This window comes from Panthera tigris, chromosome X, assembly GCF_018350195.1.
Source record: "Panthera tigris isolate Pti1 chromosome X, P.tigris_Pti1_mat1.1, whole genome shotgun sequence".
In the NCBI taxonomy this organism is placed as follows: Eukaryota; Metazoa; Chordata; class Mammalia; order Carnivora; family Felidae; genus Panthera; species Panthera tigris.
In genome coordinates this window covers 95,465,352-95,482,111 of record NC_056677.1, presented here as the reverse complement: position 1 = coordinate 95,482,111, position 16,760 = coordinate 95,465,352, and the positions used below count along the sequence as shown (strand labels likewise).

The 16,760-nt window shown below is 43.1% G+C and overlaps 1 pseudogene; it reads left to right on the top strand.

Annotated features, from left to right (window-relative positions):
- Positions 1–5,071: 5,071 nt before the first annotated feature.
- Positions 5,072–5,671, top strand: LOC107180527 (annotated as a pseudogene).
- The last annotated feature ends 11,089 nt before the right edge of the window (positions 5,672–16,760 follow it).

The following is a 16,760-nucleotide window of genomic DNA, read 5'->3' as shown; positions in this document are numbered from 1 at the left end:
GAGCTAGTGAGTTTGTTAGTGGGGTCTGAAAAGACACAGTAGCTGACGGCGGGGGGGGGGGGGGGGGAATAGCTCTCTGAAAAAATAAGCTTTACATTTTCTGCTAGTTTCCACTTCATTAACACTACGGGGCACAGTTTTCAACTCCTCCCTGAGTTACGACCTTTCCTCCATCTTGAGGAATTAGGATGGGGACTACTCGGCTACTTCCTGATCTCCTCGGGAGAGGTCGATTGGGGGTGAAGAGCAGTGTTTATAAATCTTAGCTGTAAGCAAAATTCCTTCGATGATTAATACGCCTGCCTGCAGGGCGAAGCGGAAGCTTCTAAGCTATAGGTCACAGCAGCGAGGGAAGTAGAAGCAATATGGAGCCCGACGTGCTAAGTTTCGCCCCGTTACAGATACACCCATAATCCCACTTTCATACGACAGTCCTTGAAGTACTTTAAGGTAGGCCTATTTACTTTAGAAAGAGATAAGGGAAGAATTAAATTCATAATCTGCGAAAAACACTGCAACACGCATAGACAGAGCTGAATATGTTGCTCGGGATGTATTTTGACCAGCACTATCTCCACAGTAGACTGTGGATCGTCCCACCTAATAGACTTCTACTAACATGACCCCGAATCCCCCACCCCCACCCCCATCCTGCCACAGGCCACATTGGTGGCGCATACCAACTAAAACCTCCTGGTGTTTTTCACGCGGTTAAACCAAAAGACTCCCGTCCTCTCCTTTATACCTTCATGCCTTGACCTTCAGTGAAAGACGTTAGAGACAGCATTGAATTTTACCCGAGCCCTACACTCCTGGAAAACATGAGGTCAGAGGAATCTACTGCTCTTTCGTTTCAGAAAATGTCTTCTTGCAAAGAATCATCCTTTCCCACATGACTTACGTTAAGATTCACACATGCTCTGCTAGGGTATCTAAGCCAAGGTCAAGACAAAGATCCTCCAGAGTTCCATATCCTTTGCCTCATAAGTAATCAGACGAATGCTTGTCTCTACTGATCTGTGGAACAAAACACTTCCCAACCAAACTCTTGGTAAGAGTCCAACCTTCCCCGAGGCCTCTGAAATCTGGCCCACCCTCATCCGGAGCCAGTTTCCGGCAACTCCTTAAGGGCCCCTCTTGGAAAGCAGGCTGGATCGACAATGTGATCCTGCCCCCCTTTCGGCTCACTTCCCCGGCACCTCGTTCTTTCCAGCTTTGTTTACACCTCTCCGTAAAAGGCAGCTTTTTACTGAACTCTAGGGATGCTTTGGAGATCTACGGTCAGTGTTCTCCCTATGACAATAGCTGCCTCTCCCCCTCTTGATGATCCTTTTGAATGAAGTCTCTGCTCACCAAAGGCAGGGTGTGTGTCTATTTGATTTTATGTGTATGCTTACGTGGATTCGATTTTGATTGTAGCCCATCATTACGGCCCGTCCGAAAGCTTTCGCATCCTAAATGGGAAGAAAAGAGCACTAGACAGGTCTCTCTCTCTGTTTTATTTTATTTTTTTTTTTCTCTTTCAAGGAAAAAGGAACTGGGATTTAAAACTATGTGTGCCAAAACAATATTTCTGGTAATGGCCAATTCACAAACTACCTGGAATAACTCTGCCATTCAGAACAATCTAATAGTAGAGACCGTTTTCTCTCAGCATTCAGGGATGATTCGGTATAATGATGAGAGCATAATGATCCCAATCACTGCCAGACATTTGTCTAGGGTTCTGCTAGTTTCGGATACTTGTCTTGAGCGATTCTGGCAAAACAGGCTGCCTTCACCCCGTCTCATAGTCTCTCATCGAGCAAGTATGGCTGGAAGTTTGTGACATGGTAGGGGCACTTGGGTGGCTCAATTAAGTGTCTGACTCTTGATTTTGGCTCAGGTCACGATCTCACAGCTGGTGAGACTGAGCCCCGTGCTGGGCTCTGCGCTGACAACACAGAGCCTGCTTGGGATTCTCTCTCTTCCTCTCACTCTGCCCTTCCGCAGCTCATGCCCTCTCTCTTTCAAAATAAATAAACAAACATTAAAAAAAAAAAAAAGGAAGCTGTGATACGGTCGAGAGTGTTGATGCTTTAAGAAAATATTTCCTTTCACCCAAACATTTCCATAGATTTTCCTCCCTCCATTTTTTTAAAGTAAATTCTGTGCCCAACATGGGCTCAAACTCACCACTCAGAGATCAAGAGCCACATGCTCGGGGCGCCTGGGTGGCTCAGTCGGTTAAGCGTCCAACTCTCGGTTTCAGCTCAGGCGATGATCTCACGGTTTTGTGAGTTCGAGCCCCGCATCGGGCTCTGTGCCGATGGTGTGGAGCCTGCTTGGGATTCTCTCTCTCTCTCTGCCCCTCCCCTCCCCTCCCTGTCTCTGTCTCTCTCAAAATAAATAAACTTAAAAAAAAAAAAAAAGAGTCACATGCTCTACCGACTGAACCATCCCCAACCATGACCCTCCTGCCATCATTCTTATCCCTTTGATATATGCTTGCGTTGGGAAGAAAAACTCTTCTGTAATGTTCAAGGTTCTTCTGGCTGGTCTAAGAATTGGCATGGGATAGAGCAACAGAAAATTAATTACTTAACTATGGGGAATCCACATAAACATGAATGGTTCCAAAGATAGTCAGATAAAATGAGGTATGTCATCCGGAACTAAGAAGGGGTTAGGGGTCTGGGACTTCAAAGGGAAGGAAAGCAATTTACAGGAAGATGAAAAAGAGTAAATTCTGGGTAAACAGAGGATTGCTAGGCCACACAGAAACAATGAGACACAGGAGCACCTGGGTGGCTCAATCAGTTGAGCGTCGGACTCTTGATTTCGGCCGAGATCATGACCTCACAGTTCATGGAATGGAGCCCTGTGTCGGGCTCTGGGCTGACGGGACAGGGCCCGCTTGGGAATCTCTCCCTCTCTCTCTCTCTGCCTCCCCCCCCCCCCCCCCCGCCCCCACTCACTCTCTCTCAAAATAAATAAGCATTTAAAAAGAAAAAGAAGCAATGAGACACAGAGAGGAATTTTAACAAACAGACTCGGCTCAATTCTTGTCTGCCAACCTCGGTTCACATCGTAATGCCATTGTCTATGGTGACTGCTCTCTTTTGGGCCTGAACTGTTTTCAGTTTGAAACAATCTGCAGGCCAAAGTGGCACATCTTGGGGCAACTCATTCCGAACCAACGCTCAACCTTGTGCGTGGATGTCTGAAAGGAGAACATAGGGACCGGATCTTCCGAGAAATGTGAACACATGTTAGTTGAGGAGAACGAAACCCTCAGCAGAACCACATATGCCTTAACAGATACATCAGATACATAGTAAACACATATGAATATACTCAAACAATGAAAAACAATGACCAGTTACAAATGTAGATTCTAAGGGTAACATGAGGACATTCTCTTTGAGGACCCTTCCCTTCTTAGGATGTCTCTAGAAAGCTGACATGGCAACTGAAGAGGCTGACCCTTTTGAGTTTTTTTTTTTACAACTCAATTCACATATCTTCTGACTCTTAGAAATACGAACAGACACTTTTGAAATTAAGTCTCTCAGGAGATATACAAGCAACAACCACGGTGCATCTATATGTCTCTCGAGGAGGTAAGAGACGTTTTCATTGTTCTTTCTTCCATTTTAAGGTATCGATGTGTGGGACATTCTGTCCAGACTTTGTAAGTCGGTCCAGATTGTTCTATTACCTTACAGCATGTGGATGTGATAATGCTTATGCAATATTAACTTGTGTTATTTCCCATGTCTCTACTCCTACAGAGGGGTCTATTGCTGGCAGGATTCTTTACATCTCCCTATCGGGTGGTAACTAGAGTAGGTAATTCTTCCTTACTGAGAAGAAAAGCTAGTAAAAACAAGATAAAAGGGGCCAGCCAGACGCCCGAGGCTCGATACTCCCCTGGCAAACTTCTGGCTTCTGTGATCTTGTTTGCTTCCTGTGACAGCGTAGAGCCTGCTTGGGATTCTTTGTCTCCCTCTTTCTCTCTGTACCACCCCCCCAAACCCCACTTGCATGCCCTCTCTCTCTCTCTCTCTCAAAAATAAATACACATTAAAAAAAAAAAAAGATGTTTAATAACATGTATACCTCCTATATACTTGGCAGATACCCAGGAAACCTGAATAATGTCCTAAAATGGCCCAAGCCACCATCTTTTCTTTTTTTTCATTTTTTTAACGTTTATTTATTATTAAGAGACAGAGCGCGAGCGGGGGAGGGGCAGAGAGAGAGGGAGACACAGAATCGGAAACAGGCTCCAGGCTCTGAACTCGAACTCAGGGACCGCGAGATTGTGACCCGAGCCGAAGTCGGATGCTTCACCGACTGAGCCACCCAGGCGCCCCCAGGCCGCCATTTTAAGTCTACCTCCGTCTAAAGACACAGGAAGATAATGGGGCGGGGCGCCAGTTATGGGAGGTTGCCAGGTAAAGAGGGTAAAGTAAAGGAGGGTATGGTTGTTACACAGACACAAATCACTGCCTTCTCCATTGATAAGAATTTTTAGAGATTTGGTCATCCTTCTCTTCCCGGTACAGAGAGGGGGACACCCTTACAAGTGGAGATTTCCTTTACAAATACACATTTCTCAGCCAATCAAGAAATCAAAGAAGAAATAAAGAAGTCTCTTACCACTCCCATCACTGTGTCTCAACACTGCACGGGGAGTCCTAGCAACAGCGATTAGACAACATAAAGAGATAAAAGGCAGACAAAATGGCAAGGAAGAAACAAAATCCTCACCACTCGCAGATGACATAATACTACGTATAGAAAACGCCAAGACCGGGACTGATTACTCGAACTGATAAATGAGTTCAGTAAAGTCGCAGGATACACAGTCAACGTACAGGAATCTGTTGCATTCCTAGACGCTAATAATGAGGGGACAGAAAGTGAAATTAAGAGAAAAATTTCATTTACAGTTGCACCGTAAACAATAACATAATCTGTTCTTTGAGGAAGGTGCAGTTACAGGTAGAGTGGATCTCTGGACACCCCACTCCTGCTCCCGACTCCCCACTTTTTGCTTTTGCTGAGCAGCAAGTTGGTCATAGCCATGGCTTTTAAAGACACCGGGAAGACACCCATGGAACCCGAGGGGGCGATTCACAGAATGAGAATTACTCTAACCAGCCGCAATGTAAAATCTTTGGAGAAGGTACATGCTGACTTGACCAGAGGGCAAAGGAGAAGAATCTCAAAGTGAAAGGACCAGTCCGGATGTTTACCAAGACTCTGAGAATCCGGGGCGCCGGGGTGGCTCGGTCGGCTGAGCGTCCGACTTCGGCTCAGGTCGTGACCTCACAGTTCATGGGTTCGAGCCCCGCGTCAGAGTCTGTGCTGACAGCTCAGAGCCTGGAGCCTCCTCCTGATTCTGTGTCTCCCTCTCTTTCTGCCCCTCTCCCCCCCCCCCCCAACTTGCTCTCTTTCTCTCTCTGTTTTCTCTCAAAAATAAATAAACATTTTTTAAAAAAGACTGAGAATCTCTACAAGTAAAACTCTTTGCGGTGAAGGTTCTAAGGCTTGGGATCATTCTCAGATGAGGATCCACAAGTGACTCACTGGCTGGCACAGTCCTTCTGAGATTGTTAAGCAGATTACTTCCATCAGTATTGAGCCAGGAGTCGACACTGAAGTCATCATTGCGGATGCTTAAATAAACTTTTTTAATAAATTGGTTATCAGTTGTTAAAAACAACAACAACAACAATAAAATACTCGGGAATAAACTTAAACAAAGAGGTACTCTAAAAACTATAAAACCCTGATGAAAGACATTCAAGAACACATGAAGAAATGGAAAGACATTCCATGCTCAGGAATTGGAAGAACAAATATTGTGAAAATGTCCACAACTACCCAAAGAAATTTACAGATTGAATGCAATCCCTATCAAAATGCCAACAGCATTTCTCATAGAACTAGAACAGATAATCCTAAAATTTGTTTGGAAGCACAAAAGACCTCAAACAGTCACAGCGATCTTGAGAAAGAAAAAAAGAAAAATACCCTAGAGGTATCACAATTCCAGATTTCAATTTATATTACAACGTGGTAATAATTAAAAGAGTATCGGCGCTGACATAAAAAGAGACACACAGATCAATGGACTAGAACAGAAAACCTAGAAATAAACCCACATTTATCCGGTCAATTACTCTTTGTCAAAGAGGAATGGGCAAAAGGCAGTCTAGTCTCTTCAACAAACGGTGTTGGGAAAACGAGACAACCACATGCAAAAGAGTAAAGCTAGACCACTTTCTTTTAGCATACACAAACATAAACTCAAAATGGATTAAAGACCTAAATGTGAGACATGAAACTATAAAAGTCCTCAAAGAGAGCACAGGTAGTAATCTCTCTGACATTGGCCGTAGCAACATTTTTCTAGATATGCTTCCTGAGGCAAGGGGAATACAAACAGATATAAACTATTGGGACTACATCAAAATAAAACGTTTCTGCATGGTGAAGGAAATAATCAACAAAACTAAGAGGTAATCAACTGAATGGGAGAAGATATTTGCAAATTACATATCTGATAAAGGGTTAGTATCTAAAATATATAAAGAACTGATACACCGACACCAAAAAAATAATAATAATCCAATTTAAAAAATGGGCAGAGGGGCGCCTGGGTGGCTCAGCTGGTTGAGCGTCCGACTTCAGCTCGGGTCAATGATCTCTCGGTTCGTGAGTTCAAGCCCCATGTCGGGCTCTGTGCTGACAGCTCAGAGCCAGGAGCCTGCTTTGGATTCTGTGTCTCCCTCTCTCTCTCTGCCCCTCCCCAGCTCGCTTTCTGTCTCTCTCAAAAATAAATAAACATTAAAAAAGAAATTTAAAAAGTGGGCAGAAGACATGAACAGACGTCTCTCCAAAGACATCCAGATGGCCAACAGACACATGAAAAGATACTCAACATCACTCATCATCGGGGAAATGCAAACGAAAACTCCAATGAGATATCACCTCACACCTTTCAGACTAGCTAAAGCCAAAAACACAAGAAACAACAAGTGTTGGTGAAGATGTGGAGAAAAAGGAACCCTCGTGCGCTGTTGGGGGGGGAATGAAAACCGGTGCGGCCATTGTGGAAAATAGTGTGGAGGTTCCTCACGGAATTAAAAGTAGAACTGCCTTACGATGCAGTGATGGCATTCCTGGGCATTTGCCCCCCCAAATACAAAAACACTAGTTCAAAGGAATCAGCCCTATGTTTATTGCGACATTATTTATAATAGCCAAACTATGGAAACAGCCCCATGGCCATCGACAGATGAATTGCATAAAGATGTGGCATGCATATGGAGTAAACTCAGCCACAAAATAGAATGAAATCTTGCTATTTGCAACAACATGGATAGAGCTAGAGTACAATGCTAAGTGAAATAAGTCAGAGAAAGACAAATACCATATGATTTCACTCTTATGTGGCTTTTAAGAAAGAAAAGCGAGCAAAGGAAAACAGAGAGAGAGAGAGAATCCAAGAAACAGACCTTTAGCTAGAGAGAACCAACGGATGGTTACCAAATGGGAGGTGGGTTTGGGGGGATGGGAGAAATAAGGGATGGGGATTAAAGGGTACACTTGTCATGATGAAAAAACACACATAAAAAACCGTTAAGATGGTAAACTTGAGAAGAAAAAGAAATTGCAAAAAATATTTACAAATATTTACGTTTCTGTTATAAAAGGGTAACTTTTGCCAGGTTTTCAGAGCTTCTCCCGAGTCTGCTGCTTCTGCAAAAGCACCAGGCAAAAACAATCCCGTGTCAAAGAGGCATGATTTGGGGTGGCAAATTCTGCTCCCCTTCATAGGCCCCAATTCCTATGTTCACTTCCGCTGTATACCGATCCGATGGTACCGTGCTACTGGGGAAGTATTTGCAAATGACGTGTCCCTAAAGTCACTCCCCACCCCACGTGTACATATACACACACACACACAAAGACTGCTAATCTAAAACACAGCTACACTGTCAATTCCTATCTGCAAGAGAACATTTTCAAAAGTGGTATTACGCTGCATTTGAGCTTGCAGATGGATTACCAAAATAACAGATTCATTTTTCTCGGTGCTTTTTAGGCCTCTGAAAATTACTGTCTGAAGCTGAACTTCACCAGCTCTCAGGCACTGAAAGTGACAGATTTACGTGGGCACTAAGATGGTAATAAGAGGGAAATTGCTTCAGCCGTCGTTCCTCACGTGTCACTGATGAAAACAAAATAGCATTTTCCACAAGTGAGTATAGGATCCAGGTAAAATTACAGTTCCTTACCCTTATCCTGACCCTATAGTTCCTTCAATTGTTTATTCGTCTTTCTTGTAAAAAAAAAAAAAAAAAAAAAGCTTTGGTGTTGTGGATCCATATGCCTACAAATATGGAGTCTGTTTTTTCCCCCCAAATTAATAGAGTATAACTTATAATAACGAGCCGTGATAGACAAATAAGCAATTCAACTGCAGCATAATTATCGTTAATGGAATTACGTGTTCACTGTGTTAGAACACAAAGATGAAATTTTATTTTCCAAGCTCAAAAAGGAAGCATTTTATGCGATTTACACGGTATCCAGATAAGTAGCCAAACGAGAATTTCCAGAACTTCAATCTCCTCTTGTTAAATGTGATTAAGTGCCAGTTTCCCGCTCTGGATGTTCCTGCTCTGGGTGAGGCCAATAATAAAACACACATCTGATGAACAGACAAAATTCTCTGCTTCTTCCATGTCTGCTTAGTAAGGACATGGCGTGTGATGCCTAGTGACTCACTAAATCCCAAATTTCCGCCAATTTGAAACTTGCCACCTCCAACTTTTGTGACGTTTATAAAGATGCAGGACGGCGGGTTACCCGGATAAAGAGCGGAATGGTGTTGTAGTTTCAAAGCAATTCATACTATTTGGCTACATCAGTTAGCATGGGTTTGATTTAATGGAAAAGGTCTGGAACGTTAAAGCGTAAATCCAAGGCGGGCTACATTAATGAAACAAGGTGGCCGTTAGACTGAGGTGTTTCTCATGCCAGGGCAGTCTACTTAAGCAAACCAAAATCCAAGCCAGTGAATGCCTCAAAGTTATCAAATCAAAACGCAAAGGGACAACTTATCACAAACAGCTAACTAGGCTTGAAGCTATAGCCAATCGAGTAATGTCTCGTTTTGCTTCCTCACATTCCCAGGATAAGTCTCTCCCCTGGCTTCCTGTTGGCCAGTGCTCCTGAAGCAGGCAGCCATCTTGTCACTTCAAACGAAAGCATGAACGCTGGAGGTCTTATCCCCCCGCAGGCACAGCTGGACTAGACAAAGAACCTGGAGATATGCAACCCCACTAGCTTACAAGTAAGGATACGTTTTCAGATTCCAAGTCTCCTGAGATTGAAGAGACCTTCTGGGGACCAGACAAGATGGCGCCAGAGCTCCTGCTAGTATGATCTTATAGGCCTCCAGTCAACCACAGCCATCTCCTCAGGGGACCCCCCCCCGCCCCAAATTTGGCCCTCAAAAGCCCTCACTTGTGAGCCATCACAAGGGAGTTTGGGACTTTGGATCATTAGCTCCCCATTCTCCTGGGCAGGGGAGTGCCACACCAATAAATACCCTTTCTTTCCTCACTGCAAAAGCTCAGTGTCCGGTTTTTGTTTTGTTTCGTTTTCATTTGTTTGTTTATTTATTTCTTTTGAGAGAGACAGAGACAACACGAGTGGGGGAGGTGAGACGGAGAATCCCAAACCACCTCCACGCTATCAGCGTAGAGCCGGATGAGGGGCTCAAACTCCTGAAACCGAGAGATCACGACCTGAGTGCGAACCAAGAGTCGGACGCTTAACGGACTGAGTCCCCCAGGTGCCACCTCGGTGTCCGTTTTTATTGGCTGGCTGTGCATCGGGTGACCGAGCTCTTTGGTTCATTTATACCCCTAACCGCTAACAGTTTGGCACAGCCCTAGGTGAATGGATTCCTGCTCAAATAACCTTAAAAATGTGAATATGCCTCAGTTTGTCTTTTAACAAGCGTGTGCCTTTGGTGATGGGGGAGAGGACTGCTTCATTTTGGTTAGACAGAAGGAAAGGGCCTAGTTTTAAAGGCATTTAAAACTTGCATCCCATCTTATCCGACACATTCTCGGGTGCAAAAAGTTACGATAGCCTCAAGTTCTTAAGTAAATTGTGGGGATCCTGTTCCCCAGCACGGTAGCAACACGCGACATATTTATGTTCTGATGCCTGAAAGAAAGAGTTGCCGGTAGAACAAAGCGCTGATTTTTATTGCTTTTCGGAGTTAAATACGGTCACAGTCTTTCTTTCCCCCTCTTGAGCACGGATGCACAAACAGTGGCTAGGGAAGAATTGCGAATACATGAGCTTACTTTAGAAATACACAAATTGAAAGATTTAAAATAAAATCTGTTCCAACCTTTTTCATTCTTCAGCTTTGTCCTTTTGTGATGTGTTATTTATAGCCCGAGCTTCAGGGGGGAAAAAAAATTTCAAGTCAACTCACAGTGTAGATTAAACCACTGAAAAATGGCGATTGTGAGGCGTATTCAATAGTGTTCGGTAAAAGAACTCATTTCACCACGATAACGTTGAGACACTGATATGCGGCAAAGCGATTCCATAGATTTATAGTTTCATCATCTGCTTTGCTGATTGCTACTCTCTCAAGGACAAATGGGCTCTGAGATACAATTGTAAATATCCAGGATAAAGCAATGTTATGTCTACTCTGAGCAGTTACGCCATCATTAGGAAAAAGTTGCTAAATAAACTTAATTGAGCATTTTAGAGGGCTGCATAAAACATTTTTTATTTCTTCCCTAGAGGACCATGCTGGAGTTTTTTGTTTGTTTGTTTGTTTGTTTGTCTCAAAACATCATCCACTCTTTCACTGGCCATCTCTCCTTCCTACATGTTAATTGCCTGAGTGGCTTGACGGGTCACTATTTTCACTGAGATGCAAAACACCACTTCCCCAAAGCCATCCCAGTTTTTTTTTTTTTTTCCTTCTTCTTTTTTTTTTTTTTTTTCTTCAATACTGGAGGAATTTGACAATGACTAAGCCCATCAGGTACGAGATGAAGGACACTCAGAGTTTAGAGAAACACAAGAAAGTTTAGAGAGAAAAATCTGTTTGGAAAACAAGACCTGATTCTGCTAAACCCTCAGGGTAGGAAAAATAGCCTCGAAATGAGAGCGAGCAATGATTAAACACTAAAACGGGTTCCTTTCAATCACCTCTTGACATTTATATGGTATCATAACACCTCTGGTGACTCTTCTCGGGTTTATGAAAACAATCATAGAGCCACTGAAATTACTCAGCACTTTATTTGAAAAGCTACAGACAAGTCCATTGGATAGAAAGCATTTTGTTGTTGTTGTTGTTGTTTTAGTTACTAAAGCAGAGACATTTAGCTGTAGGGATGCCTGTTAGGAAAGCAGAGCAGAGATTCCTAGCAGTAGCTACTTTTTTTTTTGCAAACACAAACGACACGGCGCAGAGCCATGTATATGCATCTTTGGTCAAGTGGGTAAGCATTGTTGCAAGGTACAGTTCTAGGACTGGGATAGCTGGAGGGGGCGTGCATTAAAAATGTTGATAGATACTGGAAAATTGCTCACCAAAGAGGTCACACAGCATATCAGTACGCTCGTAATAGGGAACTGCCAGAGTTTTAGCTTTAATCTGATAGGCAAAAATGGTGGCTGGTTGCTGCTTTGTCTTGCATTTCGTAACTAACGAGTGAGCCTTGTCATTTCGTATTTCTATGGCTCTTGAAAAAAAATATACCTTTCGCAAGATTTTTAGAGCATCCCGTAAAGGCAAGTTGTAAGTAACACCAAGTGTAATACAGAATCCTCTATTTTCAGCAATTTATTCTAAGCTCGATTTAATGTGCAGTCGCTGATTAGACTGATGGGAACATTTCTGTGACTCACCTTGGCATGTCCTAGTTTGGGGTTAAAGTCCTTCCTCCCAATTTGCAGACAGGCTTCATTTTAAAGGGCCTCTCGGAGGCAAGATGTGGATCACATCTAACAATCTCCTTTCAACCATCAGTGATGGAAAGGACAGCAATGGGAAAGAAAAAAATGATAAGTTACCTGCCGGACCTTATTTAATCCTTGTTAAAATATATTTTACTATTGAAGAAACACCAATTCAGAGAAGGTTAGCAACCTACCAAAATACTCATAACTATTTTTTTTTGTTAAGACTCGTAACTATCAAGTGGCAGATCCAGGGCTAAAATCTAGAAGAAAAAGAAGACAGTCGGGCAGCCCAGGTGGCTCAGTCTTGGTTTTGGCTCAGGTCATGATCTCACGGTTCATGAGTTTGAGCCCCATGTCCGGCTTTGCGCTGGCAGCATGGAGCCTGCTTGGGATTCTCTCTCTCTCTCTCTCTCTCTCTCTCTCTGCCCTTCCTCCACTCGCACTGTTTCTGTCTCTCTCTAAATAAATAAACTGGAAAAAAAAAAGAAGATAGAATTAAAAATATATAATCTAGAGGTTGGTTACTTAAGGTTTACTGGCTGTGTGACCTCAGTTCAGTTGCCTAACCTTCCTGTGCTTCTGTTTCCCAACATGAATATTGGGAAAATGCTAGTACTCGCCCCAGTGCTCACTCACCTTATTGTTACTAAGATTAAACCAGCTGAGATATGTAAAAGGCGTGGGAGATCATCTGTGTGGCACGGGGCAAACATCATGGAGGTGTCAATCATTAACATCATGAAGGGGTTAATCCTTACTATCTGGAGCCCATGCCTCCCAAAGAAACATTCCAGGGCGCTAACTTCTCTCACCCTCCGTTCTAGGACTGCGTGAACTATTTGCTACAGACAAATGTCTTCACTTACCCTCTTCGTATAAACTGTGGATCCCTCTTGCCTCCTTCCAAAGAACACTCCTCTCCCTTCATTTCCCAACCCTTGCTTCATTCTTTCTCTCCAACTCCAGCTTCTCTAAGGATCCCCGGAACCACACGAGGGGCCAAGGAATCATTCGACCTTTCCTACATGACCCCACCTGTTTTCCTGGTCACGCAAACGCCATGAAGGCAGAAACGCTAATACGGCCCCTCAGCAGCACCCACAGAATCAACGTGTTGCAAACCCAGTTAACAGCCTGCTTAGAAGTCAAGCTCTTCATCAAGACCTTCTAGGGAAACAGTAAATATTCTCACTTGGGGAGGTAAAACCTGTATGGTATCAGCAGCTGGCATCAGAATTCTTGGGAATAAGGCTTCTCAGTAAAAATCATTTGCAAGGTCCTAGGAATGAAAGTGTTTGCTTTGGTTAGTTGTTTTTCTTCCTCTTGTGCCTCTGAAAATGAGAGGAACAGAGGGAAAAAGTGAGATGCCATCAAAGTGGCAGACTTTTGGGTACCATGGAGGGGGACGGGGTGAATGAGCAGAAACGAAAATCCTCAGTGGCAAAGTTGTGTGATTCTTTTTCCTCTCTTTTTAAAAAAAAAATGTTCATTTATTTATTTTCGAGAGGTGGGGGGAGGGGGAAAGAGAGGGACAGAGGATCCCAAGCAGGCTCCACACTGGCAGCGCAGAGCCAAGGGTGAGGCTGGAACTCACGAGCCGTGAGATCGTGACCTGGGCAGAAGTCAAGAGTCAGACGCTTAACCGACTGAGCCACCCGAGTGCCCCTCCTTCTTTTTTTTTTTTTTTTTTTTTGGTAAATATTTTATTTTTAAGTATTCTCTACACCCAATGTGAGGCTCGAACTCACAAACCCGAGATCAAGAGCTACATGCTCTAACGACTGAGCCAGCCAGGTGCTCCTTTTTTACCCCTTCCTTTTAAAAAACTGAGATAATTACAGGTTCATGGGTAATTGTAAAAAATAATACAGAGAGATCCCTCGTGTACTTTGCCCAATTTTCCCCAATAACCAAGTTCACAAAGCTCTGGTACGATATCACAACCAAGATATTGACATCGATCTTATGCAGATTTCCCCAGTGTCACTTCCACTCGTTTGTGTGCATGTGAAAGACTTTTAAACCCCGGCATCTAACGTCCAATTTGAAAACAGTTTCCTTAATTCAGTGTAAACCTTCTTACCGAGTCTCTACGGGGTTTTTTTTACGTCAATACATTTTTGTTGTGTCTGGTTGCGTAAATAAGAAATAACACAAAATACTTTTTTTCCCGGTCTGAGTCAGAACAGTTCACGAGATGGACAGCACACATGGGTGTAAGAGTCCTGAAGTGAAAGGGAACCATGAGAATGATCACACCCAAAATTGACAGAAATCGTTAGAAGGTGTTTCAAGTTCCATATCGTATGGAGTGGAGTTCAAGTGAGTCTCATATAGATGGAAGAACCCAGTTGAAAGGAGCGTCCACCCTTGAAGGAGGGTTGTTGTTTATGTCATATGGTATAAGGAACCCCATAGAGACCCTTCTTCTAAATCCGTAACCACAAGCCATACTGCTTTAAGAGCCACTGTTATGAACTTATTCACTTATATTCCTGAAGGCATTGCTTCTTTTTAAAAAATTTTTTAAGTTTATTTATTTTGAGAGAGAGAGAGAGAGAGAGCACATGCATGCATGTGAGTGGGGGAGGGGCAGAGAGAGAGAGAAGGGGAGAGAGAGAATTCCAAGCAGGCTCCACACTGTCAGTGCAGAGCCCGACGCGGGGCTTGAGCTCACGAACCCTGAGATCATGACCCAAGCCGAAACTGAGAGTGGGACGCTTAACCGACTGAGCCACTCAGGCGCCCCTGAAGGCATGTATTCTTTAACAATCCCTGTTAAATACAAATGCTTCTGGAAAGAGACGTCTGGCTGGGATGTTATAAGTGAGCTCATGTTTTGACGACCTGTGTGCTCCAAGCACAAAGTTGTGATTTAGAAGAGACAACCAAAGAGAAACCGAAAGGACATAGCTGGAATAAGAAATAATATGGGATCACTGAGGACCACAAATAGAATAAAAGCATAAAATAATACGTGCACCTGAGGCCCCTTCTAGCTTCTCTGTTCAGGAGAAGGCAGCTGCTCTACGGAAAAGAAACAAGTACTTCTTGGAAGATGTACGGCTGGATCCAGGCTTGAGCCTAAGGGCTTGGAGGGATCGCATTCCTTTCATTATTCACCGAAATAAAAAGTGCTCTCAACTCGACAGAGTTGAAGAGAGAATTAATGAATTTGCAAATATTTCTGAAAAAAAAAAATCAACCCAAGCCATGGCACGGAGGGACAGGGATTAAAAATACATGAAGGATCAATTAAAGAGATGTGGATAGGACAGGGGTTTCTACTATTTGTCTCATAAATTCCAGGAGAACGGAATGGATGGTGGGATGGCAGAAAAAAACTCTGTGAGGACATAATGGCTGAAAATGTTCCAGAGCCGAAAACATAATTCCTCAAATGGAAAGCGCACTTTGGGGCGCCCGGGGGGCTCAGTCGTTTAAGCGTCCGACTTCGGCTCGGGTCATGTGTTATACCCTTTTCTTTCTTTCTTTCTTTCTTTCTTTCTTTCTTTCTTTCTTTCTTTCTTTCTTTTTCTTTCTCTTTCTTTCTTCCTTTCTTCCTTCCTTCCTTCCTTCCTTCCTTCTTCCTTCCTTCCTTTTCTTTCTTCCTCTCTGTATCTCTCTCTCTCTATTTATTTATTTATTTATTTATTTATTTATTTATTAGTTATTTGGCTACCTGCCCGATGTGGGGCTTGAACTCCTGACTCTGAGATCAAGAGTTGGAAGCTCTACCAACTGAGCCAGCCACACACCCCTAGGTAGAGTATTTCTTTTTTTTTTTTTAATGTCTATTTATTTATTTTGAGAGAGGGAGAGAGAAAGACAGAGAGGGAGAGAGAGACTCCCAAGCAGGTTCCATGCTGTCAGCACACTGAGCCCAATATGGGGATCGATCTCCTGAACCACGAGACCGTGACCTGAGCCAAAATCAAGAGTCAGATGCTGAACTGATTGAACAACCCAGGTGCCCCTATAGTGTTTATTTTTGTTAAGGTTTACATGTTTTTGAAAGAGAGAGACAGAGCAAGTCGGGGAGGGGCAGAGAGAGGGGGAGACAGAGAGGATCTGAAGCAGGGCCCGACGTGGGGCTCGAACTCACACACCGTGAGATCATGACCTGAGCAGGAGTCAGACACTTAACCGACTGAGCCACCCAGGTGCCCCAGCCCCTATAGTATTTCTTAATAAAACTTATTAAATTCATAACTATTAAAATGGTTTTAAGTGCCATCCAAAGGCATTCACATACCATAGGAAGTATTTCTATATCATTTGGAAATGTTGGATTCGATGATTTTCAAGTCCTCTTTGAGCTCTAAATATTGTTGTTTTCTGAGGTTCTTCTGTATGATCATTTTTTCTCCAAAGGCTCCGGACATTTTTCTTCTTTAAAGATGCAAAACGCCTGCATTTAAATAGCAAATATATAAGACGATGCTTTAATGTTTGAAAAGGGAAAAAAACCCTCTGCTCTGCTTGAACATTTTCTCTCTCTCTCTCTCTCTCTCTCATTATACATCTTCGAATATTTGCCAGGGTAAATTTCTGCTTCTATTTCAGAAGCAGTAAAGCTTACTTTTTGCATGTTGTATCTTTTTTCTATCCTTTTACTTTCAGTTTATCTGTGTCTTTACATTTAAAGTATATCTCTTATAGATAGCATCTAGTTGGGTCTTGTTTTTTTAATCCAGTCTGGCAAATCTCTCCCTTTTATGTGGAGTGCTTAAGTTAAATTTATATTTCAA